This window comes from Anser brachyrhynchus (assembly GCF_964034855.1).
Source record: "Anser brachyrhynchus genome assembly, chromosome: 1".
Lineage (NCBI taxonomy): Eukaryota > Metazoa > Chordata > Aves > Anseriformes > Anatidae > Anser > Anser brachyrhynchus.
Genome location: NC_137694.1, coordinates 145,185,371 through 145,199,691, shown reverse-complemented (window position 1 = coordinate 145,199,691; position 14,321 = coordinate 145,185,371).

Here is a 14,321-nt window from a genome sequence, read left to right as displayed (position 1 = left end):
TATAATCTGTTACGTTTACTGTATAAAAGGAACCAAAGAGGGACTTGAATGAAATTAATAAAGAAAATGCTAAAATAAAAGCCTATATCACTAATTGTGGTCATTGTGGCATGTAGAAAAGTTTCTGCAATTTAACTCCCAAACTCACTGTTTCTGTCCATCTGCAGTTGCTATAGGACTGATGCTGTTGATGCAGAGAAGTCCTCCGAATGATTGAATCATCTGTTCTTCAAAACTACTAGTCTACCACAAGTTAATTGCTTATTTTGCGGGCTCTCCTAATCTCTGTATGAGTGAAGAGAGAAAAAAAGAGATGTAGCTGGATATGCTATTAGGGGTAATGTTCAAACAAGAATGTAATATACAAATATTACTTTAAACCCCATCCCATCAAGAAACCGCTGAGACCTCTAATTCTTGTGATGATACCTTCGGGAGCAGTAGGGCATCTTGAAAACATTGCTGCATGTAACAGTAAGTCTTTAACAGCATGTGAATGAAAGTACTGTATTGCAGGAATATCACAAGAAATAATCCATGTAGTTGATCATTTCCATTTCCATTTAACAAACAATTTGTTACCCAGATACAATTGTTACTGTGGAGATTCCATAAGCTTAAATTTGGGATGATATAGTAATTTGAGAGACGCATTTCAAACATCAGCTAAGGGAACTCACTGGAATGCTGAGACATAAATATATCTGCATGGAAATCAGGGGAAATAGGGAATTACTGCCACTGTATTTAAAAACACAGAAAAAATTATAAAACTTTATATAAATATAGACACTTTTACCCAGGATACAGGAGACTAATCAAGTTTCTTGTGATGAAAATTTCTTTTTTATTATCATTATTGTCTATTATTTGCATTGTGATATGCCTTCAGGCCCTGCACTAGAAGCCAGGTTCCATTATAATGGATATCGAGCATGTAATGAAAAGACAGCCTCCCCCTCTGTAGCATTCTTGAGCTAAATTTATGTCTGTATTGCAGGCAGAAGACAGAAGTGACTGCATGCAGCAAGGAGATACTGGAGTCAGTTTTAAGTTAGGCAGTTTGGTAACCTAGCCCCAGGATTGGGGGCTCAGCAAGGGCTAATTACCCTTCCTTCTTGGCAGATTTTGCAAAGGTGGCTGGGAAAAAAGCAAAAAGTGAATCTGGAGGGGAAGAGAAAAGACTAAAGCGCAAGGATAGCTGGCACTGTTATCAGATTTTGCATGTAAACAAATGGCTCAGGAGCACATAAGGTGTAGAGGGAAGGGAAGGTTAGAGGTAAATATAGAGTTTTCAGTTAGACCCTGTCTAATGGCAAAATCCCTGCTGGAGGGTAGCTGTGCAAATTAGCCTGCCATCTTCGCTGTACACAGGATGCTCCTGGTGGAAGAACATGCAGCTAGCATCCCTCGATGCCACTAGGGATTAATTGAGCATAATGTCTTTTGGAAAGTAACAGCATTTTCTTGGAAGGCAACAAGGGAAAACTGATAGTTTTGCTGTGTAACTGAGTTTCATAATGAAATGTTGCCATACGGTGAATCCTTGTTGCCTCATTACTCTTAAACCTTTACTAAAAAAAAAAGCTTTTTAATTGTATTACTTAATTGTTTAATTTGGGGATCTTACTGCACAATTCCATACCAGATATATATTTGGCCTCTCCTGGATGTGACAGAATAGTACTCAGAAGTTGGGAATATGAAAATTAAGGTCAAAATAAACTGTTTTCTCTACTTTCCACATACACATTGTGGCACAGTCTAATTTTATTGCCTGTTACTCTTACTCTGTTTTGACATTTTGCAAATCCTCAGATGAAGTGTTTAACCTGGAAATGTGATATGTCCATAACATTTATGTTATTCTGTAGTGTTTGGTTCTTTGAGATCCAAATATCAGGGGATGCTTAAACAAAACCTAGGAAATTTTTAAAGTAAAGAGTTTCAATCTTACATAGTCTTAGGAAAAAGTGTGTGGATAGAAGGCTAAAAAAGAGGATTCTCCATTCAGCATGAATGGAAACTCATTTTCTAATGGTTATAAGTGGCTTATTTAACAATTGGTAGTTTTAAAGTTAAGCACAAGCAGACATTATTATTAAACTTAAGTGGTCAGCCTTTTGTGTTAGACTACAGGAAAAAAGTTTTAAGATATTTTAATTGTGCTTGAAAGGATCTGCCTATTACGTTCAGCACTTTCTTTTCTACTAGATTTCCTTGTGACTTCTGTTGTGATTTTGATTTATGCAGCTTTCACTGGACTGGACACTCCAAGCTGTTACACACTTCAAGGTGAAAAAAATGTATGGGTAACAGGAACAAAAATGATAGTGCAACATGCAGGAAAATTCTGGGCGAACACAAGGGGTGAAATCTTAGTGCTACTGACATAGATGCAAATCTTGTTTTGCAATTTGTGAGCCCAGAAATGTATATGGGAATGCCACAATATTGTCTGAGAAATGACAACAAATGGCAAGGTAAGGGTCAGCATCTCCTTCGCTACTGACAGATACCATTACCAACTTTGAAATCCATTCATTCAGCATTTGTTCTCACGCTATTTCTGTAATTCAGTGTAAAGTAGGAAAATTGCTGGCTTGAGTCCCTTAGTGCTTTGGTGAAGCAAAGGGGCCAGGAGAGAAGGGGAAACAAAGTGAAGGTAGTTTTCTTAAAAAAGGAAATCTACTATATCCATATCTTCTTCTGCATCCCAGTAAAATCTGAAATTTTTCTTCGTACTCAATTGAACCAATTTACTTTTCTTGGATATCTGTTACAATTAATGAAGGTTTTTATAGGTTAGCTTGACCAGTCTTGTTACTAGCATGGTACTAATACCTTGGTTTTCCATGGACTGCTGCCACCTTTCATTAAATGAATAGCTTTCTTCATCAAAAGAAATGTTAATGTAGTTATATTAAGAGACTGTAGAAATCAACCTGATCTGGAACAATAGGTCTTCTCAAAGAAGTTTCTTTCTTTATATGTAAACAAATGGTAGGTTGAGGAGCATATCTTTCTGATATATTTACCAATACATAACACAGAAGTTGATAATAACAAGGAACTTTTCAAGTCTGTTTACTGTATTAATGTTTCTGAGTGGCTTACAACAAGTAATTAAACCATTGGCCTTACAACATCCTTTTATATGAAGTATGCTCAGTGAACAAAATTACACATTACATTTTTAGTGTTCTTCAGACATCTTAATTCTGAGCTATCACTCTTGTTTAATATTAGCATTGTTGTACTGCCTTGTATTCCCATTCATGGACATCACTGAGATAGCTGGGCTAGAAAACAGAAAAAAATACAGAAATTGACTCTCTAAAAGCTTGAAAGAAACATAGAAATTCACTTTCATTTAGCTTGAAAGCTAGGCATAAGTTAGGAGGCAACAGTTGAAGAAACAGATAATTAAGGGTATATCAGAAACAGGCAATACAGGTCGATATGGTAGGCAGTGTGCACAACGGACTAAAGAGTAATTATAAATTGCATTATATGTACTAAGTGACTGCTCAAGGTAAACAAATATGGTTTCAGTAACTAATTGATATTCAAATAGAAAATAAATAACAAGCAACTGAGCATCATAAGGCTCTAATTCCATTAAGGGTTCAGGCGATCTCATAATGGACAGCTCAGCTTTGCACAGATAGCCACCCTGATGGACACCGGCACCCTTGCTGAACCTAATGGAAATTACCTGGAATCTGTCCAGGCATCCTCAGTGCTGGCCTGTGTGAATAAAGTGTTTTTTTTTTTTGTTTGTTTGTTTTTTTGTTTGTTTTTTTTTTTTTTCTGTTACTAGAGCTGCTCAATGGAATTATAGCCTTTTGTACTCATACACTTTCCTCTTATTTATGTGTAGTACCAACTCCACTCCACTACCTACTACACATGCTCCCTTTGACACCACTTTTTTTCTGTGCCTCAGGCTCTTAAAAACTTCCTGATAGTAAGCTCATATCTCCCAAGCCTTGATGTTTCAGACAAAGAGTCTATTATGACTCCTCTCTTCTGCCTTTGGTGGACTTGCTATGCTATATGAAGTCATACCTAAACTACAGAGCTTTTTCATAGGGGTTGGATGTTGAACAGAGTATGCCATAAATTATGCAGTATCTCTTTTTGGAAACTTGGAGAGCTCTGTGAAACATTTATAAGGCAACCTTGTATCACAGAAAACTGGCATTATATGAGATTTCAGGAAACTGAGATTTGTGAGCATCTCTGAGAAGTTTACACATTAGTATGCAAGGTTCAGACAAACTTTCAGCAGTGTGTAAGAAGGTTCCTCACTGCCCAGCAAGCCATAGGAAACCTCAGACCCCAGTGGGCCTCTCTGAAGCAACACACAAGTAAGTTTCTCTACTTCTTTGGCTGTCTCTTGACAAGAAAGGGTTTCAAGCATAGTTATCAAGCTGGTTTCTTGCAGAATGATAGAAATGGAAGTCCTGAGGTGTGTTAATGCAGTCTAACTTTTAGCACCTGACTTAGTTGATGTACTGAGACCGTCTCTCCTCAGGGATGTTCTGAAGAAGTAGCCATTAACAAAAACAGCCAATGTGCTGAATGAGTGTGTGGCTAAATCTGGATAGTTTTAATACTGCATACTGTGTGTTTCAGACTTCCTGCTTCATGGAAATAGTCATAAATAAACTGCCACCCTCTGTTCCTCATGGAAGTGACATGAAATGTTAAAATACTAGGTGGGGGGCAGCAGAGAATGAGAGAGAGCTCCAATTTCATTAACTTGCATGTCTACGAGGGCTGTGCCTGGAGGCCATTGCTGGGTCTGGTAACTCCATGTGCAAAGCACTGAACAAACATAGGAAAAAATAGCTGTCAGCCCAAAGAATCTGCAGACCAAATAGAGAAGAAAGGTAAGAAGAACAGAGAAACACAGAAGGGTACACTGTATACGAGATTTGTTTTAGTCATGTAGTCCCACACTCAGTAAATTCTGAGGGGGGTATGGGGGAAGGGGAGAGAGGAAGAAAAAAACCAAACCATAACAACAACAACAAAACCTGGCCAGAAGTCCTCAGCAAATACCCTTCAACGCCACATTACATTTTTTTTTTTTTTCTCCAGTAACTGGCAGGCAGCAAGCCCTTTTTATGAGAGGATATTGACGACCTCATCTATGTTTCTAAGTTCCCAGTTATCAGTTTGCCTGGCAGAAATTGTAATTCTGGCATCAATGTTACTGCTGATTACCATTTCACAGGTAGCAAAGAAGTCTAAATTGCCAATAATAGTTGTGAAAGAGTTAGTGAATGAAGAGTAGAAGGCTGGCAGAGAGATACAGTAAGGAATTACACAAACTATAAATTGCCTAATTTTGTCATTTGACATATTCCTTTTCCTCTAAAAGTGGGATATTATACAAAACAGGCCAAAATGAGATACCTAAATTGACTTAATCTGTGATAGAATGTTAGGTGCACAGGAATTAATAATATAGTAATCAAAATAAAACATCTTAAAAGAAAAAATATGAATTAAAATGCTTTTAGCTTTTCAGAAAGGGAATCCCATTGTAATTAGATCATGAACTAAGGCCTTTCACCGCTGCAGATTCATACTGTGCACTATTTAAGTGCCACCTCTTGATTCTCATACTGCAGCTTCTAATAGCAAAACCTGTTCTGTTTTTCTTTGTGCAAACCCAATCACATCACATCAAATTATACAACTAATTAACACAAACTCCTTAAAAAATTGCATATTATTTTGGCAAGCCAAATTAACGTCAGTCCCCTGAAACCATGTTTAGTAATTCCCACTGACTGTAGTAACGCCTACTACTGAGAGAAGGGCTAATCAACTACAGGCTCTCCTGCTGATGAGCTGAACCAAGTAACCAGATGTTTCTGCCTCCTAGGCTAATGAAAATGTCATGCATGTTTTTCTCTCCACCTAGATGAGGAACTAATTTCACCATGGCCATGACCTAGGTAGTTCTTGTTTGTCCAGTGCTGCATCGTCAGGTCCTGCTAGTGAAGTCTGAGCAGGTATAGCCTTACTAAAGGCACTCTGTCTTGAACCTAGCTAACACAGCCTGCTGAGACAGCCTACGTCTAGGGCTTCCTCACACAGGATATGGTGAGCAGAGGGAAAGCTGATGAACGTCACTATGGAAAAAAATATTTTTAGCATATTGTACTGTATACAAAAGCTGGGCAAAGTATGTTTTTTTGTGTATTGGTAAGAGGTCCCACCGGCATTAAATTACTTAATGAGATGTCTATTGCAATTAAAAGAGGCATAACATTTGTATTAACATTTTAAAGCTTGCTTATTTCAGGAGTGTCAGTTTACATGAGTCTAAATAGGCAATAATGAACATGATGAAGTATTCCATATTAAAACTGAGTACTGTGTAACTGTCTAGTAAAATCTTAATATTAAACTATATTGTAGAACTTACAGGGCAGTATAAAAGCTTCATATTTAGATTTATCCCATCTAGAATCTCAAATAATGGAGTTACGATTAAATATGAATACAAATGAAAAAAATGCATTTGCGTGTAATCTTACAAAATACATTTACACGATACATTTACTTAAAAAGCTTACAGCATACTTTGATGGATGATAAAGTCATTTTCAGAAACATTAAGCCATAATTTAAAGATACTCTGTAATTATTTAACACCAATATTTTCTAACTTCAGCTGACTTGTACCTCTCATGCTAGATGTTAGTGATAGATTAATAAACAGTGTATCAGTAAGCATCACTATACAAGCAGCTTATCTGGTGTAGAAAACAAGATATGTGGTACATTTAAAATCCTACATAGTAAGGAAGGGAGTTAGGTCTGTCAATGCAGCTTTGGTTTGAGAAGTGCAATGAATGTGTTAATTTCAGAACCCCACCCCACATCAGCTAAGTATATTCTTTATTTTGTTTTTCAATCAATCTGAAGTAGTATATATAGACTGTAAGCAGAAGTTAGTCTTTTTATATTTTAAATTTCCCTAACATACTCATTGCTGTATTAACATCTGTTCTGAAACTCCCACCACCACAGCAAGGAGGCATCAATTAACATCAGTTTGGAAGTGACAGATATTCAGTCAGGGAGGAATAAAACTCTATAACAATTTTTTGCCAGCAAAATCTCATCATGTGTGCAAAGATGTAGTCTACTGGTAGCACCAGTTCAATATTTGAGGAGATGGATCACTGAAAGAGTGAGGTTTGCCTCTCATGAAAGGAGACATGCATGAGCCCTTAATTCTAAATTCAAAGGTAAGGCCACTGAACTGAGAGTGACCTGGCTCTGGTCCCAGAAAGTTGTGTTTCACTGGATTTAGTTTCGACAGCAGAAAAATCTTGCAGGGTGAGAGGCAGTCTTTCAGACAACCAGGCTTACTTACCAGTGAAAAAAATACAAGAATATTGAAATTTACCCAGAATACTGTGGCTTGCTAGGGCAGACTGTGGACTACCTGACACCTGGTAATCCTGCATCTCTTAATGTGCAAGGTAGTAGTTACTGAAACACTGGAGATTTCTGGCTGGGTTACAGGACCAGCTCCAATAACAGTGGTGTTGAAAAAAACTTGTGTTTGATCATCAAAAAAAGTACGGTGTTTTGCAAAGATCAATGTCCAAGAAGTGAGAGAACAGCCTTGGGCCATCTTGGCAACTGTACAGGTCTTCCAGCAACTTCCTTTGTTTTCACATGCTATGACTTTACATAGTAGGGTAACACTGACAAATTAATGGAAAATAAAAAGTGAAAAAATAATCTATACATTGTAATTATATTGCCTTCCTTCGCAAACAAGAAATAAATTCTTAAGAAGCAAAGAAAGAGAGAGAGAGAGAGAGGAGAGAGGGGTGAAATAGACAAAGAGAAGTTTGTTTATTTATTTATTTATTTTTCTGGAAAGCAAAGTGATTATTTCCATTGATAACTAACTAAAGATTTTAGGAGCGTAGAAATTTTCAGAAAAAATGTTTATTTTTTAAAAAGGAAACAGTCTTGTTTTCAGTGAGGAAAAAATTACTTTTATAAAGTATTTTCTATTGATTTTATTAATGTCTTTGTGATGGAATGACAACTATTGAACAAACATGGCTGAACTGTGAAGAACTTTGGCTTAGGTCCAATAATTTCGGGGTCAAAAGCTACTGTGATAGATAGTGGATGTCATTTATAGGGGAGCCAATGGTTTCATGAAATACATTAATAGTAGTTATTCCAGTCGTGAAGGTAATTTTTCAATATAAAAGAAACACTCAGAGTAAAAGAAAAAAAAATACATATATACATACACGCAGATAGACAATGAGAGGGAGGAACATTTTAATATTATCAGACAGTTTTGGAAACATGGGAAATTAAATATGTATTTGGAGAGGGTATAATTGAATATTCTTCATTGTCTTGTGGATTCCAGAAAATGAAGGAGATTTTGTTGTCTTACAGAATTATTTCCCTATACACTTGTTTGTGCCAAAAAGAAAGAGACAAAAATCACTTTGAACAGTTAAAATTAAAAGCAATAATCCTGGACAAAGAGCTGCAATGAAAATCACAGGATCTCACCAAGGTAACTTTGACCCACGCACTTTTTAGTCAGTCAAGGGTCTTGGGAGGCCCATGTATCCTGCTCTGCTGTTCTTGCTTTTCAGCTTATGTAAAATTGGAGAAGGAAGACAAATTCTAGTCCTAAACACTTTGGTCCATAATAACCACGTTTAACCTTGAACTGCTGTGTTCTGAATAAAACTTTCAATTACCACAGTCTGTAACATGTTCACATTGGGTCTGGGGGTAAAATCTGGAGAAAAGATGTAGGGGTAATTCTTCCTGCTGCTAGTTTCTCTCTGACCAACTTTTTGTCATTGCTGTTTTCACCAGTTTCATAAACTTTTCAGTGAGGCTACTTGCCTGGGCAGTAAAAATAGATAAAGGTGTATTCACATCAAAAATAATATAAAGGACAACAGTTGAGAAAAACAGTTCTCAGAGAAAGAGCAAAATGATCTAGGATATCTATCACTTCCTGAAAGCTCACAAGTTTATCCATCATGCTGAATGTCTTGCAGCATGAAGGAATCCTGCAGCATTTGGGATCACAGGAATGTTAACTTGTATCACACTGAAAGTCCAGTTGGTCCACTGTCCTGTGAAGAGTGATCAAAGCTGCACACTTCAAAGGAAGGTGCAATGAAGTACGAACAAGACACTTACGGAAATATCCAGCTTTTGATTCTTCTTTCTTATTCCAGACAACCAGTGAATGGCTTATGCTTTGTAGCTTGAGAATTTTTGCCTCCTATGCTTTTTAAATTATTGTTTTTTTAAGTGTCATTGTATACTTTCTTTTCATATCAAAAATCTCTCCATTTCCTTTCAATAAAATTAAGATAAAGTGTAATCTTATTGCATGATTTTCCCCATTTTTATCAATATTGTGTGATTAACTTTTCATATTCACATTCATCTATCCAAGCAGATAAAATATTTTTGGAAGTCCAGTAGCCTTTGAGAGACTTAGGTGAGCAAGTAATAACAATCTGTTCAAAGAATTTAGTTCCCTTTGCTCTTTGCAATGCAAAAACTTCAAAGGTCAGTTCAGATGGACTTTGCATGCCACAGAGATGTTCATTCAACTTATTGATATACTTCTTATGCAGACAAATTTTAGAATATGAACAGTTTTTAAGATATATTTGCTGTGTATGTATGTTTGTTCCTTAATAATGGAGCAAGACAATGAAAACTGTTAGAGAAGGTAGTTGCTAGGAAAGGATTATCAGTACCCTGAGAGAACCAAAAAGTATTTTGACAGACTTGATATGGCACAGTAAGGTAATTCCTTCCTTTTCTCCAGTTATTCCAAAGATAATGTGTTGGATTTCTTCAAGGAGGAAGAAAATTCTGCTTTGGGCACACATGCTTCACTAAATTTTTGGAGGAAAATGTTTCTTCCTTCTGTGCTCACACTGCATCTAAGAATAAAAAAGAAACAAAATTTCCCTGACAAAGCCTTCAGACAATCCTTCCAGAGAGTTCTTTTTTGACTGTAAAGATAAAAGAAAGTCTAATTGTGAAGTCTACTTGGATTTCAATTTTTGCTTTCAGTTTTAATTGCGTAGATAACACTGACAGACATTCAGTGCTTTTCTGACATTGGGATAAGACCAAATAGTGTTCTGACTTGTGCACTGGAATGTTGAATTGTTTGAGCAAACCTGGATAAGGTTTGTTAGGAGGTTGCACTTTTCTTTTTTTTTTCTTTTTTTTTTTTTTAAGGAGAAATTTGTAATCTGACAATGATTACTGATTTTTTTTGTGGCCTATGATTAGGGCTTGAAAAAGAGCTATATTCACTACTTTGAGTTTAGCAAATATATTGAATATGAAGAAGGATGCAAACAAAAAGCCATGGAAGAAGTCAGATTTTGGACTGGGGAGTATTCCGTAAAAAATAATAACAAAGAGAACTGAAAAAACACTGAAATAAAAGACTGATCCAGCTTAGGTCCGTACATGGTAATGCATTATTGAACAGTCATTTCTCCCAGTTAATCATTAAATGCACTCCTACACTCTTAAAAACCAATGTGAGGAACACTTTTGGGACAGAGAGGAAAAGTATACACAATGGATATTTGAGTAAGAAGCATGCAAACCAACAAAATAACAGTCCTCTGTTCTGTATAGCTCTATATTCCTTTACAGCTAGGTTGTTTCATTACTAATTCCAGAGCATTAGTATGTATTGTGTTATTCTGTACAGCTTGTTGTACAGAAACAATTCAATAAATGAAAAGTCTGAATTCTAAGTATTATTATTATTTTTGTTCAGATTTGCTTTGTGATGCAAGATTCTTTTGATTGCCTCAGACCTACAACAATCCCCTGTTGTTTATCATAAATAACAAGTTGTTTTATTTCTCTGGGCTTGCAAGTTTCATTTTCTTCTGTTGCTATAATTTCTATTCATTTTTAACATGAACACATTTTCCTACAGAAGTGGTCTTATATCTAACTGTACCTTGTGATTTGTTGGCTGTGAAAAGCATTCTAGTTGATGGGAAAAGGGTGAAAATCATTCCACCCCCTCACCAGAATGAACTGAACTTTCTAAGGGTATATTTTGGTTCTTTTTTGAAAGGGGATAGGTAATGGCCTCCTTCCGACTGCCCATTTGCTAGACATCTTTCTGCATTAAATTAGGAAATAAGTTAGTGGTGGTGCCATTAACTTTATTTCTTATGAAATTCTTATTGTACCAACTTGATCCAGCACTGCCAGAAAGGAATGTTTTCTTTGCACAACAAGAGCTATTTGAAACAGCAGACTTGGTGCTGATTTGCCCAGGATTGCCACTTTTGCAAAATCTTTGAAAACTGTGCAACCTTTCCCTTGAACTGATCTTTTTTATTGTGGGAAAGTAGAGGGAATTATGAAATGCATGATAACTCGTCTCATTTTGATACCTGTCTTTCATCCTTAGTGAAAGCATTGCATATTTTCCATACTGAAGGTTGAACAACAGTGTTTTCTGACATCAATACTGTAATTTCTAACTATGGTATTTTAGCCACCTTTTTCACAAAGTCCTTTAGAGCTCTGATTCTACAGTCAAAGATTCCCTGGTTTTATGAAAACAGACAAGCTGAATCATGCTGGTTGTCTGTCCACTCTGCCTTTCTGCACTAGCTCATCAGAGTACATGTGATTTATTGTAATGAACTCCTACTTCTAGAGTTTCCCAGTATTCCGCACTAGAATCTTTAACAAAGATGTGTTCAGTCTTTCTGGTTTTGATTCAAGGGGAAAAATATGCTCTGAGATGCTATAAGATGACCAGAGCTTGGCTTGCTGTCTAGAAAGCTGATAAATCTGCATAACCAATTTATACAGTTTTGTAACTGTACAGGAAAATGAGGCACAGCTAATAGCATGCCTCTGATAAGAGCCTGTTGACATTTTAACTGCTAAATATCCATTTTAAACCTGAAGAATCTAAATCTGCTGTTGTGGGGGTGGAAGCACTTTATCTACCACTTCTTGTGGTTGGGAATTCCTCTCCCACAACTGAAGAGGTAGCTACATCGGATGGGCAAGAAAGTCCCACTGATAGGGTGAATCTGCTATGCTTCTCTCTCTCTCTCTCTTTCTTCCTTTTTCTTTCTTTCTTTCTTTCTTTCTTTCTTTCTTTCTTTCTTTCTTTCTTTCTTTCTTTCTTTCTTTCTTTCTTTCTTTCTTTCTTTCTTTCTTTCTTTCTTTCTTTCTTTCTCTTTCTTTCTTTCTTTCTTTCTTTCTTTCTTTCTTTCTTTCTTTCTCTTTCTTTCTTTCTTTCTTTCTTTTTCTTTCTTTCTTTCTTTCTTTCTTTCTTTCTTTCTTTCTTTCTTTCTTTCTCTTTCTTTCTTTCTTTCTTTCTTTCTTTCTTTTTCTTTCTTTCTTTCTTTTTCTTTCTTTCTTTCTTTCTCTTTCTTTCTTTCTTTCTTTCTTTCTTTCTTTCTTTCTTTCTTTCTTTCTTTCTTTCTTTCTTTCTTTCTCTTCCTTCCCTCCTTCCCTCCTTCCCTCCTTCCCTCCTTCCTTCCTTCCTTCCTTCCTTCCTTTCTTTCTTTCTTTCTTTCTTTCTTTCTTTCTTTCTTTCTTTCTTTCTTTCTTTCTTTCTTTCTTTCTTTCTTTCTTTCTTTCTTTCTTTCTTTCTTTCTTTCTCTTCCTTCCTTCTTTCCTTCCTTCCTTCCTTCCTTCCTTCCTTCCTTCCTTCCTTCCTTCCTTCCTTCCTTCCTTCCTTCCTTCCTTCCTTCCTTCCTTCCTTCCTTCCTTCCTTCCTTCCTTCCTTCCTTCCCTCCCTCCCTCCCTCCCTTCCCTCCCTTCTCTCCCTTCCCTCCTTCCCTCCTTCCCTCCTTCCTTCTTTCTTCCCTTCCCTTCCCTTCCCTTCCCTTCCCTTCCCTTCCCTTCCCTTCCCTTCCCTTCCCTTCCCTTCCCTTCCCTTCCCTTCCCTTCCTTCCTTCCCTTCCCTTCCCTTCCCTTCCCTTCCCTTCCCTTCCCTTCCCTTCCCTTCCCTTCCCTTCCCTTCCCTTCCCTTCCCTTCCCTTCCCTTCCCTTCCCTTCCCTTCCCTTCCCTTCCCTTCCCTTCCCTTCCCTTCCCTTCCCTTCCCTTCCCTTCCCTTCCCTTCCCTTCCCTTCCCTTCCCTTCCCTTCCCTTCCCTTCCCTTCCCTTCCCTTCCCTTCCCTTCCCTTCCCTTCCCTTCCCTTCCCTTCCCTTCCCTTCCCTTCCCTTCCCCTTTTTTTTTTCTTTTTTTATCTTTTGGTCTCCTATAACACAAACATGTTTTAGTCTCTCCCACAGTCTGAACGAGCAAGCAAGGAGGCAAGCAAATACTACGGATCTTCGTGCATACTCCCATACTCGACAACCATTTTTTGACCATACCCCTTTGAACCATATGTAATGGCTGTCTGGGATTTCTCTTCCAATTTCTTCTTCATCCCTTCTACAGCCCAACAGTCTACACTGAGATGACTCTCAGCAAAATCTCTCAGACTCCCTCTATGCTTCCAATGCAGAATTCATTCATATCTAACTTCAGATGCCCATTTTATTTTATTTAGTTTTCTATGTCCTTTCTCCTTTGAGCTGTCTGAACACTCTAATATCTTTTCATTATATGCTCTGTTAGATCCTCTACACTCTCTCCATCTTTGTGTTTGAAGGCCCTCTGACTCCTTTCCTGATTTTCCTCTCTCTTTATGCACCCTTTCTGCCCTATGTTTGAATAGTTTTGTCTATAAACATAAATGTAGCTATCAGTCCTGTTTTGGGCCACATATATATCTCATTTTCCCAAACTGGCCATCTGTCTCAACAAAAACCTCATCTTTTAATGCTAACATATTCTTGTGGGTGTCCAGCCATGGGTTCAAGTTCAGCAGAACCAGAACATACCAGCCAAAAAGTCCTTCAACACCTTTATTTATTTTCCCCATCTTTCCTTGTTTTTCCTGTTTTCATGGACTGGCACAAATGTTATTTGTGATTTGTGACTCACACCCGTTTCTGATCTATCATATACAGACCATATCTGAGTTTTGCTGACTGTCTGCAATGTATGTCTAAGATGCATCCTGTCTGTCTCCATGAGTTCTCTACAATTCACCTTAACTTTTATTTGGAGAAATGCGTTTTTTTTTTTTTTTTTTCCCCTCTCAAACACTGACAGCTGCTGTTGGTTCCTGCTTATATCTATCAATTCAAAAGACAACAATAATAACCATTTTCCAGGCTCATGGGTTCACTGTCTCAAGTCCCTCTACTG